The following is a 23,020-nucleotide window of genomic DNA, read 5'->3' as shown; positions in this document are numbered from 1 at the left end:
AATTATTGCAATTAGGTATTGCTCTACTCTTAATAAGATGGATAACTGCATGGCTTACAAATAGGACATGGAAAGTATCATACAGCAACTTGACAGGTGAAATCCTTGGTTACAGTCAGGGTGTCCCACAGGGCTCTGTCCTAGGCCCTTACTTGTTTAGATTGCATCTTTCAGACCAAACTTTTTCATCTGAGGTGTTCTACAGTCTATATGCAGATAAACTGAAATTGGGTAAACTGATTGCATGTGTTGCTGATAAGGCATGTCTGCAAATTAACTTGACAAAATTGAACATTTGGGCACAGGAGGAGAATAATATGCTGATAAATACATCAAAAACTAACCATATGAGATTTTGGAGACATAAATTGAAAGGTGAATAGTTAATACATCACACAGTGACTAAAAACTCTAGACTCATTTAAGAACCTGGGTATATGGGTAGATTCAGCTATGAGTTTTTATAATCATATCAACCAATTGGTTAATGATAGTTATAGCACGATAGGTTGTATAAAAAAAATTTATAAAGTCTTGAAATCAAAAATGATGAAGTCATTGTTTATTAGTTACATTAGGCTCAAAAACGTGAGTATGAAATAACAATGACTGTACTCATCCCTCATTATTCTACTGTACTCATCCCTCATTAGACCCATTATAGAGTACAACACCCTGTTTGGTATGTACCTCACAAGACATCTGCAACAGCTGGAAAGGCCACAGAAATACCTCACTAAAAGAATCACAGGCCTAAAGCAGATGCCCTATGCTGACCATCTAAAAAGACTCCAGCTATGCTCTGTGGCATATCGTCTACTCAGAGGTGATCTCTGCTTAACATACAAGGCCATGTCAAACCCTGAGCTGTTGGACATGTTCCACTTAAAGAAATCCCAATCTCTCAGAGCCACACACTCCAGAGATCTAAACCTTGTCATCACAATGAACAAAACATGCTGGAGGGATAGGTTCCTGACCCAGAGACTCCCCATATTCCGGAATAGACTGCCCATACATGTCAAGCAGAGCGCATCCTTGGCCCTCTTCAAAAGGAACCTTGACAATTGGATGGAAGATAAGAAATTCACCCTGGGATCACATCAGTCACCCTGCTAGACAGGGGTCCAGGGAAGTAAATATTGTGGGAAGAAATATCCAGGGAATTGTTATGGCTAGGCTTGTATAGGCCCTAGGGCCATTAGCCTAGCACCAACCTATGAACCTATGAATCTATGGAAACCCTGTAAGAAAACAAGCATGAGTAAACTGGAAAGAGTACTGCAGAAATATACCAAGAACATCCACAGATGTGAAAATTTAAGTTCTTATGAAAGACTAAAATATCTGAACTTGTACAGTGTCCCTTATAGATATCGAAGAGGAGATCTTATTCAGGTATATAGGGAATTTAGAGACAACTACCTCTGGGAATGTTTGGGGTTATCAAAAAGTACTAGAGAATCATCAGATAACCTATGTAGAAGATTCTATAGGAATGAGAAGTGTACTAATTGGTTCGCTAACAGAATAGCTGATGCATGGAACAGACTACCAAATTACATTAAAGCAAGTACTAGTTTAGATATTTTTAAGAACAGCCAGGACACTTATTATGGGAACAAGTGTTCTGGTATATTGGCAAGCTAGAAAAGCATTAATGCCTGTGGTTGAAATATTTGTATGTATGTATATATAGTCAGATTATCTGAGGGTCTAGCGAGGAAACATGTGGATAAGCAAACCTCCACTAGGATAGATGAGATTGCCACATTGTGAAACTCGTGCAAAAAGAATATATCCTTTCATCATATGCTTCAATGGGAGAAGGAGAAGAAGAAAAAATCGATGTATATTCGTCTTGGAATTCTGCTAAGTTGCATTAGCTTCCTCATGTACATAGGTTTTTTAGCAATCTATTTATAACTGTTGATATTATTATGAGTTTTAAAGATGTTGTCTAAGATCAAAGCTCACCAAAGAGTACTGAAACCATTAAATTTATCTGAATCTCATTTCAGAGCATTTTTGTTCATTTTATTCTTTCTTAAAAGAATCTGTGAAACATGTATAGAAATGTGCAGAATGGGGGTTCTGTTAAGCACATAAATTAAATAAGATGCACTTTCCTTATTAAATGTTCTGCTTTATAGAACAACCCCAGCCTGGACTTTGCTGGTATCCAGGGTGATCTGTGATGTCCAGAAAATGCCAAAGTATCTCCATGATCTCTGCCTGGGTAAATCAATTATGAGATTAGATAACTGGGTAGAAATGGGGGGGGGGGGTTGTTTCAGAATGAGTAATCCAGACACTCATTCATCTCATGAAATACATGGCTGTCATGTTGGTTTCTCACCAAGATAGTGATTTTCTACCAGTGCTTAATAATCCAGTACCTCTTACTGTCCAGTTCAGCTGGACTCATTATAGACAAATGCATAACTGTTGGTCATACTGCAAGGTAATTGCTGTAAGGTGGTCAGCAGGATAAAACACTGAACAGCAAATGGTCATGGCAAGCACAGAGAGGGCACACCAAAAGGTCTTTATGGAAGTCAGGTATGCCAGCAAGTACCTTTGGATTGTGAGTATGTTGTCAAGGATACCAGTACACTGCACAAGCCATGGAGACTTTGTAGCATACCACTGCACAGCAGGGCATGAAGGCTTATTAAAATGTGTATATAGTGGGCATAATGTGGACATATTTCATTATACCAACATACATGTGGCAGGGTCGGGTGTTTGGTACAGATATTCGCTATTTGGGCATTGCAGTTTGTAGTTGTGGGTGATATCCCTAAAGAAATCAATGGTAGAAGAATGCTCCTCTCTATGGATGAACGTGCATCTTAGGTAATGCTTCTTACAATAGCAGCACATCTCCTTGCTGCCATAGGTGATCTATGGAAATAGACTCCTTCTGAGGACATGAAAGGTCCTTTCTTGCTGGATGATTGGCATCAGTTCAGGTGCAGCCACAGCTGGACATCCTAACAGAATGCTGTGGTGACAGTGACAGGTTTCCACCTAATTAATCATCAGAAGCATAGCCTGGGTCCACAGCTGGACATCCAAACAGAATGCTGTGCTGGCAGTGACAGGTTTCCACCTAATTAATCATCAGAAGCATAGCCTGGGTCCACAGCTGGACATCTTAACAGAATGCTGTGGTGACAGTGACAGGTTTCCACCTAATTAATCATCGTAAAAACACGAACTCTGGAACCAAACAGGACAAGTAAAATAACGCTCTTTATTTCAGGAATCACGTTTTCGCTCCCACAACTGTAGAAGCTTCCTCAGTTAATACAAATTAATTACTTAACAATTCCTTTTATATACATTAATCATGATGTCATATCCTTTTATTTTAAAGCCACAAACCCACCGCAAAATTACCATAGGGTGGGTAAAGACATCATTTCATTCAAAAGGTGACACTTCATGCTTTACCTAACAATTCCATCATCCCACATTTATAATATATTAAATTACAATACAAATTTAATAATCAACATTTTCATTATATAAATCAATTAAAATTTTTTGTATATAAAATAAAATAAATGTAAAATATTAATTTAAAATTTATTTATTTTACTCTATACATATATGTGTATACTTCCCAATATATGGATCATACTCAATCTGTTTTTATGTATGTGCATATGGGTATAATGTCCTTCATTTATCTCATATAACTTTTATATTTAAGAATTACTGAGATGTTACAGGATTCATTTAATCCTGGGTAAGTGAAGGCATCTAATCCAATCTGCCACTCTAACTCTCTTACTTCAAGTAACAGAGTTTGAGGTCCACCCCTTGCTCCAGTTAAAACCTGCTCAATGCCCATAAATTGGAAACTATGTCCAATATTTTGCATAACATGTTTGGACAAAGCATTATCCATCTTTTTGTTATTTATCGCATAAAGGTGTTGGTATATTCGATCACTCAATTTGCGATCGGTCTTCCATCCGATATAAAAACAGGGGCAGCAAGTACAAAAAGCAATATATATCACAGATTTTGTAGTGCAATTAATTCTTGAATTAATGGTATATTTTTTATCTCTGATTGTAAATGAGTTACCAACTTTCAAGCAATTGCATCTATTACAAAACCCGCACATGACTGTGCCAGGTTGTCTGTTAGAAAATGTACATAATCCAGATCTCTGTAGTAATTCTTTTAGGTTTCTGCCCCTTTTAAACACTACAGACGGTTGTGGTCCTAATTTTTGAAGCAACCCAGGGTTATTGAAAATAAAATACCAGTTTTTCTTTATGATATTCCATACATCGCCAATATGTCTATTAAATGTTAAAACAAGACTTGTCCTGAATTTATTTTGACTACGAATTTCAATACCAGTACTGTTATGATCTAACCCATTTTCTAAGGGTAGATCTATAACTTCACTAACATCAATGTTTGAGGTTTGATGTTTACATCTTAACAATGGCTGGTAAAAGCCTGTATTCCGTTTCATGGAGACCTCATAGATTAATTCATCAATTAAGTAATTTGAATACCCTCTATTTATAAACAATTCCTTTAAAAAGGAACACTCAGACCTGAATGTTTCAATTGTACTACACATACGTACGGCTCTAACTAATTGTCCTTTGACAATAGATCTTTTTGTTTACTAGAGTAGTGCAAAAGCGTTACAGTAAGCTTAGCTTCCTATATATAGAAGTCAAAAAACAGCCATTTTCCACATCCTTTGTTAATTCAACATCTAGATAGTCAATAACATTATTGGAAAACTTATAAGTGAATTTTAAAAATGTGCTGGAGTTGTTCATAGATTCAACTAATTCGACTGCTTCACTTTCACTACCCTTCATTAAAATAAACACATCGTCTAAAAACCGTGTGTAGTATTTTACATTTTTAAATAAGGGATTGTTTTTCAAAGTAACCTTTTCCCAGTAAGCTAATTAATCATCAGAAGCATAGCCTGGGTCCACAGCTGGACATCCAAACAGAATGCTGTGCTGGCAGTGACAGGTTTCCACCTCATTAATCATTAGAAGCATAGCCTGAGTCCACAGCTAGACATCCTAACAGAATGCTGTGGTGGCAGTGACAGGTTACACCTAATTATTCATCAGAAGCTTAGCATGGCTGATGAGGTGACTGAAATTCCAGAATGGTATGGATAAACAGAGGACAGATGCTTCACTTCATCTGCCCAGGAAGTATATATGTTCATTATTAGATCACTGTTGCAGTAGGCTAAGTTATATGGGAAATATCTTGACAAGGACTGGATGTCCATCCCGTCTCCAAAACATTAGGGCACTTTCCATGCACCAGTACAACAAGCACTGGACCTCAAGGGTGAGCCAATATAAAAATCAGACATATGGGCACAAAAAATCAGATTAGTCTTGCCGTTGAAGTTACCAGCAAGTCTCACTCTCTGCTGTGACTTTGTATGTCCAGCAATTGGCTAGTTCATTGCAAAATGGACAGATAAGTACCCTATTGGGGACTACCTTCCATTTTTATGCAAGGAAAGTGTACCTATTTCCTAAGAATGTGTGTCTAAGAGAAACAGCAAGTACCTACAAAGATCACCACGCATCTTGTCAAAGATCATGACACTCAGGCTTGTTCAGTTTGTTCACCCTTTGCTCTTAAAACTTTACAAAGTTGACATAGAATGTTTTTATTATATAAATATTATTGTAGCCCTTGGATCTTCCATCAGTTTCTCTAGACTCATCTGGTGTTGCTCTTCTTGAAGTCACTAAGAGCCAAGAGTCAGGCACATCTTCCAAGTCTACTCATTCATTCACTTTGGGCAGGGGAGAACAAGTCTTGCTGGCATCAAAGGAAGGAGTGAACATTATTCTCTTACAGGGCCAAGAGAAGTCAAATTCCTGGGAAGATGACCATATATCTGAACACTCCTTTTAGTTGGACACTCCCAGGAAAAGGAAGCATGAGGAAAAACATACTTCTGGTCATGTGTCTTCTTCAGCTAAAGGAGTGAAAGATGACTGGTTGGTGTTTGCTGATGGCTTGTTTAAAGCCTTTTGATCTTTACAATCCAGGACTTCTCTACAGTATAAAAAGAAAATGTTACCTTCACCATCAGATTATAATTTAGATTGCAGTGGTGAAGGTGACCTTTTCCTTTTACAGGAGTTAGACTTAGATTATGCCTCACAAGTTTATGCTCAAGAAAACTGTGAGTCTGAGGCAGATGAAAAAGTTCTTCTGATTCCCTAGTGGAAGAGTTGCATTCTTCTGACACTGTTATCAGGATGAAGGAGTTATTTAAGTGGGACCAACAAAAAGATCTGACAGACCCAGCAAAGATATTATGAATTGCCATCTTTTCTCCACTATCCAAAATGCTAGAGAAATGTATCCATTTCCAACTCATGCCTTACTTAATTTCCAATAACCTTCTAGCTAATTCCCAACACAGCTTTAGACCCAACCACAGAACCACTACAGGTCTCTTAAGCTTCGCAAACTCTATCAACCATTTCAGAAACAACGGGCATCTAGTCTCCTCCATTTTCCTTGACATGTCCAAAGCATTCGATACTGTGTCTCATCAGAAACTTCTCAATGAACTTTCATCCCTTAAACTAAGCCACTCTGCCCTTACCTGGTTCCACAATTACGTATCTGACCATTAGCAGGCTGTAAAATGGCAACACAAACTCGCTTCTCTACTTCTTGTCCCATTAGGCATCCCCACAAGGATCTATTCTAGGTCCTCTCCTATTTTCCATCTTCACCAACAAGTTTCACAATGCCACCCACCAGGCCACTATCATACAATAGACTGCCAACTCCACACTTATATGCACAGCTCCCTCTCTTTCTAAACTACAAGAAATAACCTAAAAATCCTTTACAGAGGTAGAATCTTGGCTCTCTGATGCTCAGTTAATCCTCAGTCCCAATAAAACTAAACATGATTTTCTCACACAACAAACCATCAGACCTCCTGTTCCCTTTCATTATACATTGTTCTAATAACACAAAAATAGAATCCTTTTATCAAACTAAGCTTCCTGCTGTTACAATGTTACAGTCGATAACAAGATGAGATTTGACAAACACATTTCCATGACTATAAAAAAAGTTCACATTAAATTAGGCTCCCTCTAGAGTCAAACCCTTCCTCACTGGCTCCACAAGACAATCTATCACCAGGACAAACTTAATCTCTACTCTTCTTTATGCCTCACCCATTCTCACTAACCAGTACAAAACAGACCTGGCAAAACTAGATGCCTGCTACAACAAAATTGCTAGATTCAACACCAACTCTCCTCATAGATCCCATCACTGTACTGCCAGTACTGCCCTGTGCCAACTTAACTGGCTTGAGCTCCCCAATTACCTCACGTACACCCAACTGACTATGGCCCATGGCATACTTTACAGGTGTCCTGCATTCCACAACCTACTTCAACCTCAACCTAATAAAAGACTACTTAGATCTTCAGACAGATTCCTCTTACAAGTCATAGGTTCATAGATTAGTACTAGGCTAACTGCCATTTTGGGCCATTTGAAGCCTAGCTTGTTACCCCATGTGAGAATCAAACCCTGCACCTTGTGTCTTTAAGGTAAACACCTTAACCATTATGTCATCCTCCCACCTCTAAACAAAAGCTAACAACTTTTTTGGCAATTCTCTTTACTCCAACCACATCACCAGAACATGGAATTCAATCCCTCAAAACATACTTACCGCACCAAATCACCTACAGTTCAAATGTCTCCTCAAATCTCACCTATCTAGCCGAGGCTCTGCTCCTGTCTTACACCTGGCTGATTCCTTCTCCCCTTCCTGCCATCTTTATAGGCTTTCCTTCACTACTCCTCTCTATTGGTCTTTACTCACTCACCCTGATAGGAGTCTCTCTTTCCCTTCTAATTCACCTCCTATACTCTCTCTCTAGATCCCCTGATATTCCTCTGTGCCTCATCTTTTCTTCTATTTCTTTCTGTACTTCTCTACATTGTACTCTATGCTTACTTATCTCTTAGTCATACCTATCTAAACAAAGAAAAATAGCTATTTCCCACCATTCTTCTCTTGTATAGTCAACTGTTCTGTCTATTCTTGAATATCTCTATTTATATCTTCACCTACCTCAGATGAAAACGGGCATGTACCCAGCTGGACTTTCCCAGTCAACAAACATTAAATAAATAAATAAATTGCTACAGGTGAATTTCCTTCAACATGTGACTATTTTTCCATTTTTGGATGCCTTGGAGGATGCCTTCCATTAAGACAACAGTTTGCCTGACAGTCAGTCAATAATTTCTGGAAAATTTGTTCAATTGCATAAAGTTCCATGAACACATACATTTTTTTAGAAACTCCAGGCTGGATGCTGCAGTGCTTTCTCCTTCAAAACCAACTTCTTCCAAGCATCTTATGGAGCTTGTGATATGTTTGGGAACAATGCCTGATGAGCATTGTCTGTACTCGTACAAGGTTGCTAAGGCCTGGAACTCCTTACCTGTATCTGTTAGGTCTATACCCTCCCTCCAATCTTTCAAGACCACTTTGAAACACTTCCTAGCTAAAATCTGGCCCTGTTCTTGCTCAAAACCAGGATAAACTGTATCCCTAAATGTGGACAGGTACATTTTCATTCCTTATAACTCCTTACTCTCCCTTCTTCACTTACTTCCTTACTGCTATCTAATTTTCTTCCATGACTTTCTCTCTAAATATGTCATAAGCCTGTTTTTCCCTCACTTCATATTGCAATTCCTATTTGTATTAGACTAACTTAAGTTTAATTTCTCCAGAAACTGTCTAACTTTTCTCTAAATATTAAATGACTTTCACATACCTTGTATAATTTCTTAAGTGGTGTTTATATATTATGTCTAATTTGCTCTAATTATTTAAACTGCAAATGTTTTTATTTTATTTTTGAAGACTGTAAAATTATTGTTCTTAAAATGTTTTGTAATAACCTGGAGCTTTTCTCTCTGGGCCTCCGCTAAAAATGGGCTACTACCCAGTGGGACTTCCCTGGTAATCAAATTTCAATCAATCAATCAATCAATAAATAAAAATATCTCCTCCACCACCTTAACCTTCAGAATGGTAAACTGTTAAGTTCACATGTCAAAGTTTCTTTTTGCTTTCTTTGACAATATGGAAAAAGTTAATTTCTGATCTTCCTTCCTTTGACAATAAGATATCCAAGTCATAGACAAAAGTAAGGAATTTAAAGGTGACTATACACTCTCTTAAATGTTCTCATGATACTGCTGATGTCATGTCTGGGGGGGGGGGGCTGACACTGGATCAGTAATGAGAAGATTTGCCTGTCTGTGTTCACACAATTTACCCGAGGATGTGAAAGATGAACATCTGAATGTACCACTGGATAAATAATTATTATCTGGGCCTTCCTCTGCTGAGGTCCTCAAAAGGTTTAATGAAAGGGGAAAATTAATCCAAGGGGTTTCTCAGATATTTCAATTTCCCATTCCAAAATATAATATACTTTTTCTTTCTAGCACAGGGGCAATACAAACAATCCCAGCAAATCAGAGGCAAATAAACTTTCAGAAAAAAGTGGCAAGGAGGTTCAAAGAAGAAAGCAGGGCCTTCCCAAGACCAGCGACAGTCTAAAAAAGCAGACTAACTATAAAGCTTATCAGTGTTTTCCCTGCCTACCCTGGCAACCCTGTAAACCTTTCCAAAGTTTAAGTCTCCACTTTCCTGTCTGGTACCAGATTACTTCAGACACCTGGGTACTGATAATAATAATAATAATAATAATAATAATAATAATAACAATAATCATCATCATCATCATCATCATCATCATCACCACCATCATACAAAATGTTTGCAGCTTGTAATGGGACTCCCTTCCTCTTTTCCAAGGGATTCCCCCACATCCATGCAATCAGACCTCCCTGTTTCCTGCTCTTCTAGATAAAATGCTATATCAGAGAGTTACAGAGCTTGTACCTCTAGGTCAATTAGAGAAAGAATTTTACTAAGGAATATTTCTGATCCCAAAGAAAAAAGGACCTGAAGACCTGTTCTGAACCTTTTATTTCTAAACCATCACATCAAGATCCCAAAATTCAAAATGCTCTTTCTGCAGTCTCTGTTACCTCTAATTCATTGTTACAGTTTTCTGATAACTCTAGATATTAAAAATGCTTATCATCACATTCCAGTTTTCAGAGTTCAGTGGCCTTTTAAGATTTTCCGTATATGGTTCACATTTTCAGTTTTCTGTATTATTTTTTTGTGGTCAACATCTCCAAGAGTGTTTACAAAGTGTCTAACACCTGAAACTGTATATTGCAGCTTACAGGGCATTCACATTTTTCTATTTTTAGATGATTACCTTATGTTTGCAGACTCTTTCGTAAGCTGTCATAAATTTCTCCATTTTGTCAATCTGTTTCTCAACCTGGGATTTCAAGTGAACTTAGAAAATTCTTCTCTTATTGCATCTCAATAGATAGTGTGCTTATGTTGTCTGTAGACACATCAAGCATTATGGCCTTCCTTCCTCAGGGCAAAGTGGATTTCTACAAGGAACAGTTTCTGATGTTTTCCAACTAAATGCTCTCAACAGCCAGAGATTATCTCAGGATTCTAGATTTAATGTTGTCTATAATCCTCATGATTCCTCTGACCAAACTTAATATGAGGAAAATTCAATGGATTCTCAAATCAGTTTGGACCCAACACCAACACCAACAGTCCCTCTTTTTTCAGACTCCAGTACTGGGATTTGTCAAATGGGAGATCCACTGGTGAATCAGTTGTTCCTCAAGTCATGTCTTTGTTTACCCTCTAGCCCCTACTCAGTCTGTAAGCACATATGCATCAAATTTTGCACGAGGCCTAATAGAAACAGGTGAAAGTTCATAGCCTTTGAAGCTAACAGGACAAAATGAAGTGCATAAATATCAAATAAATGATGACATTAATAAATGTTCTCAGGTCTCTAAATCATCTCTGGATTCCAGATCCTCTTCTAGTCATCATAGACAATACCACAGTCATGTGGCACTTATATAAGCAGGAGGGAACCAGGTATTATTCCCTTTGCAGACTAGCTATGATAGCCTGGGAACTAGCAAGTTGGCGTAGCCTTGCTCTGCAGGCTACGTATATTCTGACCGAGTAGAATTTTGTGGCAGACAAGTTGAGCAGGACCAGGTCAAACCTCCACGAATGGAAGACACACCCCAACATCTTCCAGGAATTAATCCATCTGTGGGAAACTCCTCAAATAGATCTGTTGCCACCAGTCACAACAGACATTTAAAGGATTCTGCTCCTGGACCTATTGCACAAAAGCATAGAAGACAGATGCCTTTTCATTTTCATGAACTAGAATATTGCTGTATGCATTTCCACCATTTCCTCTGATAAACAAGATTCTTTAAAGATTTAAATGGGATTTCTAAAGTTGATACTTTTAACTCCATTTTGTCCCGGACAATGGTGGTTCTCCCTTCTTTTGAAAATGGCCAAGGACAATTACCACATGCTTCTCCACTGGATGGACTTACACAAGGCATGGTTTCTCTGATGCACTTCAACCTTGAACTTCTTTTCTTCTTCCTACAGTGTGATTCTAACCTGATCTAAGCAATGGCATATCCACCCATGATGCTACTGCAAGGGTCTTTCCAATCAAGAAGCTTACCTCTTCCCCAGAACAATCAAATTCCCATCAGATCAGCTGATCAACGTATGCAGTTTTACCTTAAAAGTAATTCTTAAAACTTAACAATTGTATTAAACTTAAGGGGGTTACTTTTTTGGTGCAACTAGATGTTATAAAACTAAGACAGCTGTTTCTGGGCACTCAGTAGCTGGAGGAATATCCTCTCACTCCATCTCTAGCTGGGTCATAGGTCTGTCCCTGCATTAAAATAGATCAACACCCTTTTGAAACTTTGATAAAGTCTACCTACTATATTTATTTCTGCTTGTAAAATCTTCTCAAATGTTATTTTATCCCTAACCAAGTGGCCCATTTTCTTTTGTATGCTATGTATACCTGTAGGGCAAACTAAACATTTCTGGGGAAAGCAGATTATTTTTTATAAGCCTCTCAGGGGTTGGTGCATACCACTCTGTTTGCCCTCACTTCACTCAGGCTCACTCCGCTTCCCTATTCTACCCCCAGTTTCCACCCACCCCTACATCATCTACATTTATACTTCTCTTAACTCCTCCCACTACTACTACTGCAATCTGTCTACTCCATCCCCAACCTAATGTTAAAATCTGCTACTTCATCCAATTAACCACTTCTTCCTTCATTACCTACACTCCCCTACTCAGTTTACTTGCAGCATCTACCTGCAACTCCTACAGGGCTAACCCAACTCCTTCTTTCTACAACCCTCCTCCTTCTTATGCTAATTTCAACTCTGCATACACTAAACATGCAAATACAAATAAATATAACCATTAAATTATATCATGTACTTCTAATAATAAACCAGCCAACAGCTTTCATGAATCTCACCTACCCTTTACATCTCCCATTCTCTTAACTAAATAAAATCTTATTACCATACTCTTCCTACAAGAACCTAAAAAAAGCCAAACCATTGAAATAAAATATGTCTCCAACAACAAATTCTGCTTTTATAACATCACTGTATGTGGTGACATCCACTCCAAATGAATACAAAGGAAGTGTTTGATACTATTTTTGTATGAGCATTGAGAAAGGGTGATGTGCAGAAAGATTTGCTGACTGAATAAACTGTGTTCGTTATACTACTTGGTGTTGGCATTCCAGTTTTTGTTGTATTCATATGAAGTGTTTACTGCTGAACCCTTGCACACAGCCTTGTTTCATGTTGCTGATCCTGGCATCCACTCCAACCCAGGTCCCACACTACTCTCCTCCAATAACCAGTACAAAATCTCTAAATATAATTAGAATTAACCCGCATAATATATGCAATAAAAACTGGCCTCCAAGTGTTGTTATCTCACTATAAGCCTGGTATAGTAGCAGTGACAGGGACATGGATTAAACTAAATATAAAGGATTCAGAATTTCTACCCTCTGGGTATAATATCCTTACAGATGACAAATTAAAAAATAAAGCTGGCAGCAGAGCTCTTCTATACTACAATACTTACACTCTTACTCGGACTTCCAAGATGGCTGCACAGTGAGTAACAGCTTAATTCTGGGTATCCCAGTCTGAAAACAGAAACTTAGCAGAGAAAGCCAGTGGACCTAGATTTCTGGGTAAATTTCAGTAACTGACTAGTAAGTTCACTGCCTAAATGCCAGGAAAAAAGAAATATAAAGGCCCTAGAAGAAAATCAGCTGCAAAAGTTGAGGAAAAACACAGAATGAGAAAATACTGCAGTTGTTCATAAAGAAGCAGTACAAGTTCCAGACATGACTTCCAGTAACCTAGAGGGAAGTATAAAGTAGCTGCACAAAGACCTGGTTAAAATAAATGAAACCCTGATGGAGTACATCAACACAAACAATAAAAAGCTGGAAAAATAGAAGTTTTGAACACATATTCAGATAAAGTGACAGAAATGCAAACATCAGAGGTTGAAATGAAGAAAAGGCTGGCTGAATATGAAACTGCACAAGAAGAGATGTTTCAAAAAATAATAGAATTAGAGGACAGAGCACATAGGGAAAACCTAAGATTTTCTGCTGCACAAGAGAAGCTGGAAGGAACAGACTGTATTAATTTTATGAATGCACAAATAAATAACTGGACTGGTATTCCACAACAGGAAATATTAATTGAGAGGGCACATATTGTGTATGGTCCAAACCTGGCCATGAGAAAACAACTTAGACCTTTAATAGTAAAGATGCACTCTTACCAGCAGAAGGAGTTGATTCTGACAAAACTGTGGCAGAAGGACAAAGTACTAAAAGTGGGAGACAAGCAGAGTGCTTGTGGAGAATGATTATTCATTGTACACCAGGCAGAAGAGGAGTACATTTATTCCATTATATAGGGAATGTTGAGAAGCAGGCATGAGATCCAAACAGCTATCCTCAAAATACTTTCCCTGGAGGAATACACCTTTTCTTCCAGAACTTACCTACGCTTACAAATGCAGAAATTCTTGTCAGCTTCCTAAAACTTAACAAATCAAAAACATACGTTTCATTGTCCTTTAGATCTCCACTGTCAACAATATACCCACACTCGAAATTATATTGTCTTGGCTAGCTAACACAGTTCCAAATGAAGCAATCATAGTATGTTACATTAACATTAATTGCAAAAATCTAACCTCTGAGTTGCCATCTAATAATATTAACTTCTATATATTTTCTCAGCTAATCATTACACCAACAAGATATACTAAAGCTAATAATAAAAGCACCATTCTAGATTGGATAATTGTCTCTGATCCACCTTACCATCAAAGGTACACTTCCTGACACCCTCAGTGACCATCTGCCAGCCTATGCCTATAGAACAGTCCTCCAATGCCCAAACAACACAACTACAGAACAACCTGTAATCTTTCTCAATCTGAACCCAATGAATTTGTTGGCACACTAAAAAGCATAAATTGGATTTCTTTAATAACCCTCCTCCTAGTAGAAGCTGTCAATCTTTTCAACACAACATTCTTGAATATAATAAATAGGCTATTCTCCTTTGTACCAAAATAATTAAATCCAATCAGTCCTCCCGCCTTACTAAAGAAAGTAAACATCTCATGACTGACAGAGGTAGAGCGTGGAGAGAATGACAAAACCCTCCAGCAACCTACAAACATTTAAACAAATATGAAAGCAAGTGCAAAAAATACATAACAAAGCATAAAAAAGCAATTTTATACCCTCCAGCATACAAGGCATAAGCATAACCCCCCCAAAATTGGTCATCAATCAGCTCCCTTGTCTACCATTGATCCACAAATGATCCTAACCCATCTCCAGGGAGCACACCACTTAAAACTACCATCATGCTAAACATCTACTTCATTGAAAGCATTGCCAACCTAACCTTCCTCAAGCACTCCTGAACCACCTCTATTCACCTCTTCTAATTTTTTTATTCCCACTTTTCTTCACCAGCTACCCCTAACAACCCCAGCAACTCTCAGGGTACAACTCTCAACCCTCAACTCATCAAGAAAATGCTAGTAGTCCACCCTCCTTCACTTTGCACCCAGTGTCCACTACCTCAATAAAAAGACTTATTCTTAAACTTAAGCTTTGCTCTAACTCTGTAGATAACCTCCCGTCTGAATATTTTAGACTTGCAGCAGATGCCATTGCCAACCCAGTCATCATCCTCATCAAAAGGTCTATTCTTGAATCCTGTGTCCCATCTCTCTGGAAGAAAGTGTACATCATAAAGGTTGAAACATACAGATGTCGCTAACTTCTGAGTCATTGCCATCCTTTTTCCCCTTTCCAAATTCCTGGAAAAATGTATAGACAAACAAACAACTGCTTGATCACCTCCTACTCAACCAACTACTAATACCACACAACAAACTGGAATACTTTACCCCTTCACACCAAAATTGTTTCCAGATATCCAACTTGCAAACACTGCTTAAAGGAATTCTTTACCTTCACATGGTTCTTCTCATGTACCATCCCAGGTTGAAGTCCACTGTACCTCTGCCTTACCCTCTCTTATTCTTCACAAAAAAAAATAGAAAGGAATATATTCCATAAAGCAGAGGAGGATTACCTAGAAAGTCATTATCAAGGTAAATTATGCCTAAGAACTAGTGGCCTAGGGGAGAGATAGAAGCAGAGGGTCAGAAAGTTGTGAAGAATAGGTGGGGGGTGTCTGGTCATATGATCGATGATGCTTATACTACAAGTTTATAAAAATGGTTCTGCCTGTTTTTAAATTTATCTGATGAAGTTTTCTAGAAGTGAAAACGAAAGCACTTATCTGTACATTTTTATTTTATTTTCTTAAGTTGTTAAATAAACGAGCTTGCAGGAAAATGGTTTCAGTCTGAGCGATTTGTTTTTGCACTATTTCTACACAGGATATGTAATGCAAACTGACAACAATTTGCCTGAATGGAAACAGATGATATTAAAACAAAGAGGAGATTGGAAGAAGTGAAAAGAATGGGATTTAATGCACAGCCTTAGAATACACATTAATAAGCAGTCAGAGAATTATATTTACAGAATGTTAGAAGATCTACTGAAAAGGCAGGGGATTCAAAGGCAGATGGTGGAATTAGTTCTGCTGGGATTAGCTAGGCAAAGAAGGGGGTGCAGATTGGTCAAATCTAGGAAGGAAACCCAGATACAAGGAACAAATACAGTTAGGTGGTGAACTAAAACCTTGGGAATCGGTCAGGTAGAATTTGAATAAGAGAGGAGAGAAAGACTTAGGTACATGGGATTAATGAGAGGGTATAGATTGGATAACATTTCTCTGTTACATGGAAAAAAAGCCAGAGCATATTGAGCATTTAGTGGGACTTAGAACTGACAAAACCCCTACCAAAATGTTGAGTGGCAGGGCCTATAATATACTAACAGATACGTTTAAAGGAAAGGCAGAAACATTAATGAAGCAATTGGCGAAATGCTTAGAAATTGTTCCCTCAGCAATGGGGAGATTTCTCTAGAGCGCCCTAGTATGTGACTATATCAAAAAGATTTTGAATCTTTTCCAGGATGTGTTTACATCACTACTTCTATACCCCTAGTAGACTACAAGGGATGCTCCCACAGGCTACTTAAGAACGTTGAGGCTATTAGACTGAACAGAAAGGAGACTAGGACCATGTGAATTTAGGGTGTAGGAAGCTGGATGATTTTAAGAGCTGTTTGCATAATATACAGAGCCAACTACTGGGACTTGGGCATAGCATTAACAGCAGAGACAATGTTCTTGTGTTATGATTGACTTTAAGGGCCCAAACTATAGCCAGACCTTACTTACCCTTTTAATACTAACTGTGAAGAAAGTAGTGACAAAGAAGTGGAAGGGTGTGGAGAAACACGGAATACAAGAAGTGAAAGATATCATGTTAGATCTTTGGAAAAAAGGAGGAAGCAATAAGACAGAAGCTGGTTGGGATGAGTTCTTAGGTTCATATGTTCATAGCCCACATTTGTGCATGTTTCCCGCATTTCCTTTAACTAGTCTAGTCCAGATACAGATTTGCTATATCCAGGACTGTTTGTAAGCTTCTGAGCCCCACAAGCCTTTCTTTGTTGGAGGGAAGCCTTCTAGCTTATCAGTGGGAGTGGTAAGCACTAGGTAGCCTATCTACCACAAGAGGAGTGGTTTCTGGCCCAGAAATTGTAGTTTATTGTATGTTTGGACAGTTTTTCCATATCTTTCAACTTTCTGGTTTAAAAGCCTGCATTTGCACTTGTTTTCCACCTTTCCTGTAGCTAGTCTAGTCTAGATACAGATTTGCTGTATCTAGGACTGTTTGTAAGCTTCTGAGCGATGCCAAAACGTCTGCTCTTCAATTGTTCCCTTAGATCTGCTAGTTTTCTCTTCTCCTGCACTTTACTAGCTTATTAGTCTACACTTTACAAGGCATCCTGTAGCAATTATTGTAGCACACAAAAGTGCTACCAGGACTAAACGTTCTACAAGGAAACAGCTCCAACACTTATTATTAATGCCCACCCCTCCAGGCATGTCTAAGGGTTAGTTCACTGTGCTTTCTCCTATTAATCTGGTGAACTTGGGCATCCTGAGGCAATGTAGCAACTGCCTCATCTACACTGACAACCCTCTCCTCTTACCTCCCAACACTCAGACTTGTGAGAGAAGCACTTATATATCCAAACTGGAAGCCATGCACTCTCCAGCCAAAACCGGACTAGCTGGCCAAGTGGAGAAGGTCAACACTGGCACCTCTCCAAGTGGAATACATAGCCCTCCACAATACACACCAGTGCTGCCTTCACATATAAACACAAACCACACACCCACCTTCGTGGAGGCTCTCAATAAAAATCTACCCAAACAGCAGAGACTTCCAAGGCAGAAACGCACTCGACCACCACAACACAACACTAATCACGAGAGACACATAACTCTCCTAAACAGTGTGCCACTCAACCAAAGCCCCTAAGGCAAAACAGCATGCCCAACACACTAGTCATAGGTGACTCGACAGTGAGGCACACTGATGTCCCACTCACTAGGTTGAATAAGAAGAACGTAACAGTCAGCTGCCTGTCAGGTGCCAGGATCTGCCACATAATGCACACACTCAGGTCCCTCAACAACAGGTACAAATATGACTCTGTCATTGCACATGTGGGTGCGAATGACCTGAGATGTACCTCCCTGGACTACATGAAAAGAGACATGGAGGAGCTCTCAGATTATGTTGCCCAGGTGGGTATGACCCTAGCCCTGAGCAGCCTCCTACCATCACCCAGAATGATACCACAGTGCAAGCAGAAAATGATTGATTTCAACAATTGGCTGTTTCTGGTGTCATTCTAAGGGGATCCAGTATTTGCCTGGGATGACATGATTGACAGACCATGATGCTTTGCCAGAGATGGCCTGCATCTGTCACCCCTGGGCTTCGGGATACTGTCCAAGGATCTTGCCACCCCTATAGTGCCTTTTTTAGGCGGTGTTCCAAAGACCAAATTACCACTGTAACAGCTGCAAATAAATGCAATCTGAGGGTCATGCTGCTCAATGCTAGAAGCCTAAATCTCAAAATGCACTCACATGAAGCACTCCTTAAAATGGAGAACATTGACATTTGTGCTGTAACAGAGACCTGGTTCAAGGCAGCAGAAAGCACCCCTGCACTACCAGGTTATAACTCATTCCACACATTTCGGCCTCAGAACTTGGATCAAAGCTCCAAAGGCAGTGGTGTTTCCATATTCATAAAGGATGTGCACACCTCCAGATTGGTAGTCCAACATAATGCATCAGAGATACTTTAGGTGCAGCTAACATTGGGTAAGACAGCGATTCAATTCGTTGCCTGCTTTAGGTCCCCAACCATGTCCCAAGACGCACACTCCACGTTCATAAGCACCTATTTGGGTTCAATCTAACACTCTCATACTGGGCAACTTCAACTACCCCTCCATTAACTATGTAAACTACTCATGTACCAATACAATTGCCCAACGTGTCCTGGAATTCATTAATTTCAATGCCCTGGACCAGCTTGTTCTTACCCCCACTAGAGGTAGAAACATCCTTGACCTGGTCATTACTAACATGGGCGACCATTGCTCTACACCAATAGTCAACTCCTCCCTGGTTAGATCTGACCACAAACTAATCACCTTGGAAATCTACATCCCTCCCACCCACCCTCCCGCAAAGGTAACCACCATGAAAAACTTCTCCAAAGCTAACTTTGGGCTCCTAAGAACAGAGGTGGCTAACTTCATGGCACCCATGCAAATGGAGAATAGTTGTATGACCGCCGAATCATACACCAGGGCACTGTATGAACACATACACAAATGCATGGATCTCGCCATACCCAATAGAACCAAGACGCTTTCCTCCAAAAAAAAAGGAAGCCAATCTGGTGGTCCTCTGCCAAAAACAAACTCTACAACAGAAAAGGGAAACTGATGCAGAATAAGGTGAAGTCCCAAGACTGGAAAAACTCCCTTATCAGCCTCAACAAAAAGTTGAGATCCCTCATCAAATCCTCTAAAGCTAGCTATGAAAACAGAATTGCAGCAGATAGTAAAGACAGCCACAAGGCCTTCTATAGCAATGCAAAGAATCTCCATGGCAATACCCAGATTTGCTCTGAGCTACTGCACAATAGTACCTCCTATACCAAGCCAACAGATATAGCCAATATACTGGCCGACAGATTCAGTGCCAACATTACTCCTCTCTGCCCCACCAAAGGACCAATCACAATGCCGGTAGATTGCCAGGTACCCAGTATTACTGCTGCACAGGTTAAAACAGCACTGTCCAAGGCCAAAAATATAGCTTCTATGGGACCTGACAATATCCCTGGCTGTATTCTACATGAACTACAGAGTGAACTGGCACCTCACCTGTGTGCCCTGTTTAATCACAGCCTCACCCCAGGCTTTGTCCCTACCAAATGGCACACTGCTACAGTCATCCCTCTCCACAAAGGAGGAGTGATTACAGACCCTGGGAACTATTGCCCCATTAGTCTGACGAGTCCGATATGTAAAGCTATGGAACGCATCATCATGGACCTAATAAACAAGGATATAGGGAATCTCCAAAGTTTGGTTTTGTGAAGGGTAGATCATGCCTGCTCAACCTGGTCGAATTCTTTGAGTCAGTCACCAGAGCTGTGGATGAAGGCAAGGTGGTTCATACAGCCTCCCTTGATCTGGTCAAGGCATTTGATACCATTCCCCACTCAAGAATCATAGAAAAACTCACTAAGCTAGGCATCAACCTCTATATCACTAGATGGGTTGCAAATGGGCTCACAGATAGAACCACAGTGTGAAAGTTGCTGTCTCCAAGTCAGACTGCTGACCTGTCACGAGTGGAGTCCCATAGGGTTCGGTCCTGGGTCCTCTCCTGTTTGGTATCTATTTCTCTGAAGTCCTGGCCAAAATAAAGGGACTCTGGCTGACAAAGTTCACAGACGATTGCAAGTTGGGAGCTATTATTAACTCCCCAAATTATGTTGACATCCTACAGAAAGGCCTCACTGAGACCAATGACTGGTGTCAGAACCATGGCCTTAAGCTCAATGCCAAAAAGTGTGTCGTCATCCCCTTTGGGAAAAACCTGGTTCCCATGAATTACCACATTGATGGTAGTCCTCTGAACACAGAAGGAGTTATAAGAGATCTGGGAACACAGGCTGACAGCAACCTCTCTTTTGACCACCACATTGCCACTGTGGTCAGAAAGTCCTATTTGGCACATCTCGTTGCTAAGGGTTTTGCATCCAGGAAGAAAGAGGTCATTGTCTCCCTCTACTCTTCCCTCATTAGACCAATCATCAAATACAATGCCATTTGTCATGTACCTCACTAGACACCTGCAACAACTGGAGACGCTGCAAAAGTACCTCACAAAGGGGATCCTAGGCCTTAAATACTCAAAAAACTCCAACTATTCTCTGTCTCATATCCCCTACTTAGAGGCTATCTCTGTTTGACTTACAAATCCATGTCTGATCCAGCTCTGTTAGAAATGCTACCTCTAAAGAAATCCCAGTCCCTCCACACCACATGATCCAGAGACCTCAACCTCATTACCACAATCAACAGAACAAGCTGAAGGGACAGGTTCATAACCCAGAGACTGCCCATGCTATGGAATAGACTTCCCATACATGTCAAACAGAGCAGCTCCCTGGCCCTCTTCAAGAGAAATCTTGTTGAGTGGACGGGAAATAGAAGTTTTACCCCGGGGATCACTCCAGTGGCTTTACTCGACAGAGGCACTGGGAACTAAGGTCGTGTGGTACGATGCCAGGGTAATCCTATGGGCTAGGTTTGTAAAGGCTTTAGAGCCATTAGCCTAGTACACACCTATGAACCTATAAACCTATGGGTTCATAGGTGTTTACTAGGCTAACAACCATAAGGGCCTTTTTAAGCTTAGCCATGCATCCCAAAGCTCTTACAAGTTCTGGTACCTTTGATAAGTGTAAGCAGAGGCTTGGGAGAAGAAACATTTACAAGTAGGGGCCTGGGAGATGAACCATTTGCAGGTTACCTGTGCTCATTAGAGACTTAGGTGCCAAACCAGGGATGAATTTCCAGTTCCCCATCAAATTGTCCAAGTTACACTTGAATTGGGTTAGGGAGGAACATGGATGGGAACTCGTAACAGAGATTGGGTAATCTCTGGGAGACATACCTGTCTCTCCAGCAGGTCCTATTTATATCACAGGCAAGGTTTAAGTCTTTAGAATGGGTTATTCTGGTGCTGTTTGTTTTGCAGATATGCAGCAGGTCCATCAGAGTGGCTGCTGACGATGCCCTGTATGACAGACATAGACCTCCCCGCAACAGCCTGTAGGAGACAGAATACAGGGATAGGGCCATGAGGCAGTCTGTATAGGACATTTTAGTTACTCCCTGTATTCTTTTAGTGAGGAACCTCTGTGGATGTTCCAGTTGTTGGATATGCCTGGTTACGTGTATAGCAAATGGGGCATTGTACTCAATGATAGGTCTAATGAATGCCTAATATAGTGGAACAATGACTTCCTTGGATCTAGATAACATACCTTTGTTTATAAGTTGTGCAACATAAAATTATTTCCTCAGTACTGTAGACACGTGATGGTCAAAGGCCAGATTACTGTCTATGTGTGTTCCTATGTCCCTAACTACTGGGTCAACTATAAGGGGTGTGTTGTCAATATATTAGTTACCAGGGGAGGATGACTTCCCAAAGAATACTATTATGCATTTCTTGCCATTTAGTTTTAGTCCATGGTTCTGACACCAGTTGTTTGTGTCAGCCCTTCCCGGAGAACACTTGTGTCAGTGTGGGAGTCAATGACAGCTCCTAATTTGCAATCATCTGCAAATTTAGTCAGCCAGAGACCATTGACATTGGCCTTGACTTCAGAGAAGTAAATGCCAAGAAGGAGCGGTCCAAGGACTGATCCCTGAGGGACTCCACTTGTGCCTGGCCTCTTTGTAGAGGTGGACACCCCAATTCTAATTTCCTGGGGCCTGTCTGTGAGCCAGTTGGCTATCCAGTGGGTGACATATGGGTTTGTACCTAACCTCTTGAGTTTGTCAACAATGCCCAAGTAGGGTATTGTGTCAAATGCCTTGGCCAGGTCAAGATAGGCAGTGTAAATGATTTTGCCCTCATCCATTGCTTTGGTGACCTACTCAAATAAATCCACCAGGTTGAGTAGGCATGACCTGCTCTTGACAAAACCAAACTGGGTTGTGTCCAGTGTCTGGAAGTTTACTATATCATTGTTAATCATTTCCATGATAATTCTTTCCATGGCTTTGAATATAAGACTTGTGAGATGTATGGATCTGTAGTTTTCAGGGTCTGTAGATGGCCCACC

Source organism: Protopterus annectens, chromosome 4.part0 (assembly GCF_019279795.1).
Source record: "Protopterus annectens isolate FY-2018-M chromosome 4.part0, PAN1.0, whole genome shotgun sequence".
NCBI lineage: Eukaryota > Metazoa > Chordata > Ceratodontiformes > Protopteridae > Protopterus > Protopterus annectens.
This window is presented reverse-complemented; position numbering follows the sequence as displayed.